The sequence below is a fragment of the Lolium perenne genome, chromosome 3, assembly GCF_019359855.2.
Source record: "Lolium perenne isolate Kyuss_39 chromosome 3, Kyuss_2.0, whole genome shotgun sequence".
Taxonomy (NCBI): domain Eukaryota; kingdom Viridiplantae; phylum Streptophyta; class Magnoliopsida; order Poales; family Poaceae; genus Lolium; species Lolium perenne.
The window spans coordinates 102,169,066-102,172,589 of NC_067246.2; the positions used below are offsets into that span (position 1 = coordinate 102,169,066).

At 48.0% G+C, this 3,524-nt stretch overlaps 1 long non-coding RNA gene across 1 annotated transcript; it reads right to left on the reverse strand.

Moving 5' to 3' along the window:
* Positions 1 to 243: 243 nt before the first annotated feature.
* Positions 244 to 1,201, reverse strand: LOC127338316 (uncharacterized). The gene is made up of 3 exons (XR_007874285.1): positions 970 to 1,201; positions 773 to 937; positions 244 to 321 (listed from the first exon to the last, which is right to left on the reverse strand). It is a non-coding gene; the product is annotated as an uncharacterized lncRNA (long non-coding RNA).
* Between the last annotated feature and the right edge of the window lie 2,323 nt (positions 1,202 to 3,524).

Genomic DNA, 3,524 nt, shown 5'->3' on the forward strand with positions numbered 1-3,524 from the left:
TTTATAAACCCTAAACTATTTTATTTTCCCTCTTATAAAGGTTATTTATTAAACCCCTTGTCTTTCTTTAACAAAACCCAAAAACCGAAACTTTGAAACCAATAAAATTAGTTTTCATCTATTATGCTTCTCCCCCTCCACCCTTGCATTCAAAAAATTTAAACTTGTTTGAACAATTTTAAAACCAGTTTTCAAATCAGTTTTGAAGAGAAAGGAGAAAGAGTTTTTCTCTACCATCTAAAAAGGAAGAACTTCCTCTGTTTCCTCCGGTCGGGAGGCTTCGTCACACATATTTTCAACTTGACCAATTTGCCCTCCCACCTTGCCCCAAACAATTCAGCACGGCAACATCATTTCAGTGCAACAAAATAGGAAAGTCCAGCGCATAATCAGCGTGACACAACATCTCTACAGACAACCAAATCGCAACATTATAATTCATGGTTACGTGAAAGGAAAGTACACACTAATTTATCGCAGCATTATAATTCATGGCTACGTGAAAGGAAAGTACACACTAATTTATGAACACACCATTATGTCAGAGCTATATGAAAGGAAACCGCCCAGCCATTTCAAAGGAAACCGCAACATTTCAAAGGAAACTCCAGCATTTTAGGGATCTCTCACATTTTAAAGAATTTCCATCATTGCGGATCAACAATATCGTTAGAATCTTAATCGCCTGGTGCGTGCCTGGTGCGTGCATATAAAGGGTACCAGTCATCAGGGAGAGTAAAGGTACATAACCACACCTCTAGGTTGTATGCACATTTCAAATTGCTGACGAAACTTCAGGTGCACTTTGTTTGAAGAACTTCCCCACCAGGGAAATAGCGGATCACCAGAAAAGGTAACAAATTGTATGTATTTTACTCTCATGCGGATCACCAGCTGTATGCACTTTGTTTGAAGAACTTCCCCATCATGTAAAAATCTGCAGTAATCATGGTTTGAACAAATGCCAACCTTGCCTCATATCAGATTCCCTAGGAGGCCTTGTGTGTCCGGTCATAATGCGTCTAGCCTAATCTTTTGCAGCTCCTGCATCTCCCTTGACCCAAAGTAGATGATGTTGACGTTTACCTCAAATGTGCTGACTCACTGGCTTATTTCATTTGCCATGCATGTGCTAAATTTGTGGTACATAAAAACATCAAAGGAAATTCCATGTTAGTTGCCACTGCCGTATAGATAGTGTAGCATGTAGGTGAATTCGGATAATGGAATATTAGGGTGGATCCGTAAAATGGTTGTCTCCCCTGTAAAATGTTTTGAAAGTAGATGCCTGTGTATTGAAAATAAAGATATACCTTTCATGGAATTGCAAAATCTTTTATAGCTCCTGCATCTCCCTTGACCCAAAGTAGATTGTTGACTTTTGCCTCACTTGCATCAACGATTTGGGGCGCGCCGAACAAAAAATCTTCCCAGCCGCGTCCCCCAAACCCGTTTTTTGTCCTGCGCTCTGAGTCCGTCCCCGTCCCACAGGGACGCTCCGGGCACGCCGGACACAACGAAAAGCGAGGCGAAGAGACGTAGACCCGACGCGTCAGCGGCTCGGAAGGCTAAAACCCCGTCGCCTACCTTTGGTCAAGCGACGTTAATGGCATCCAAGTTTTTCCAAGCGACGCAGGGACGCGTGTCGCCGTGTATGGCCGCGTGGCCGTCCGCGCCGGCGTTATTGCGTGCAACCACCCGCTGTCGCCGCTGTACATTAAGAGGCCATGCAGTTCGTCCCAATCTCTCACCGCTCCCAAATCTTCTCCTCGCCGCCCCCAGATGTTCTCCTCGTCGTTCCAAGCAATGTCGTCGTCCTCCCGCAAGATCGCCGCGGCGAACGGCTTCGGCCGCGGCAGCCTCACCGTGAAGGAGGCGTTGGCGCTGTACCACGCGGGATATCCCGTCCCGCCGGACATGTGCCTGCCAAGCAACGACGGCTGGAAGATGGCCGTGAACGGCATAGGCGTCTCGCCGCCGCCCACGCCGGGAACGGAGCGCTGGAAGGATGCCATCAGGGCCCGGCGGGCCGAACTCGACGCCGAGGAACGGGCCAAGGGCGGCCAAAAACAATGACGTCTGGTGGGGCACCTACTCCAGGCCAAGTACAACATGGAGATGCGCAGCACCACCGGCCTCGTCGGTGGGCCAAACAACTGGAACATGGACGAGCCTGTTCTGGGGCTTTTCGGGGCGCACCCTGCAGAGCGTCATCCACGGCATCCGCAACGACGCTCCAAGGTTGGAGGCACCGTCCTCACCGCCACCGTCTCCCGCAGCGCAATGGCAGCCGAGGAGGACGTACTCGTACTCGTCCTCCTCCAACTCTTCCTCCTCAGGACCGGCCCGATCGGCGCCGTCCTCGTCGTACCGCTCGGCGTCCTACATCGCCCCCAATCGCGTGGTGAAGGAGGAGCTAGCGACGCCCGTCAAATCGAGGCGCGGCAGCAGCAAGAGAGGCGCGGCGGCGCCCTCCTCATCCCGAAGCCGAAGGTGAAGGAGGAGTCGGAGGAAGCGTCGAAGGAGGCGCTGCTGGCGGAGTACGAGCGATAGCAGCGGCTCATCACCAGCAGCGACGACCCCGAGGACTGCCCAGGGCTACGAGCGCGTCAAGCAGAAGGTCTTCATCGACGACATGTACAACTTCCACCAATACTACGACGCCTCTGGCCGCCGCAAGTACTTCTAGATTATGTTTAGTTTAAATTTAGTCGAATCTCGTTCGGATCTATGTAATATATGCCAAGATTGGATGAATTTAATCGAATCTCGCTCAAGTTTAAAATTTCCGAAATTTTGTTTGGGGGACGCGACTAGGGAGCGACGTCCCCCAAACGCGGCACGAACAAAACACGTCCCCCAAACGCTCGATCTGGCGTCGTTTACGGGACGGTTTGGGGGACGCAACTGGAGATGCTCTCAGACTTGTTTTGGTCCAACTAGCATTAGGACTATAAAAATATTTTAAGCATCCTTCTTGTTTTAAAAATAAATCTTATGATATTTTTTGATAATTGGTTTTATTTGATTTTCCTGGAAATCATAATTTTCTTAAAAAGTGCATCATTCAGGTTATCGTAATGAGTTAAGTATCCTTTGGTTTGTGGAGGTTAAAGTTTATGAAATACATGTCGGGATATGTTTTGTCCGATAATTCTAAAAAGGCTATTAAAATTTGAAGATTGTTCAAAACTGAAAAAGTTAATTTTTTAAAAATGCTAGATTAACAATATTTAAATCAACTATCACTCTTTCGAATTGAATTTTCAGATGTATAAGTTGTGAATTATATATATGCATTAGAAAATAAAATTTTATGACCCGTGGCAACGCACGGGCACTTGTACTAGTAAAAGAAAAAGAAAAACCCTAACTCTAAGCTAACCTACACCCCAACCCGGCCGGCAGCCCAACCCAACCCACCTAAACCTAGTCTAGCTACCCCCTTCCTCTCCTCACGCCGCTGCAGCCAAGCAAGCAAAGTGGCCAAGTTTCTTCCTCCTCCCGAAGAGGTATGCACGCCT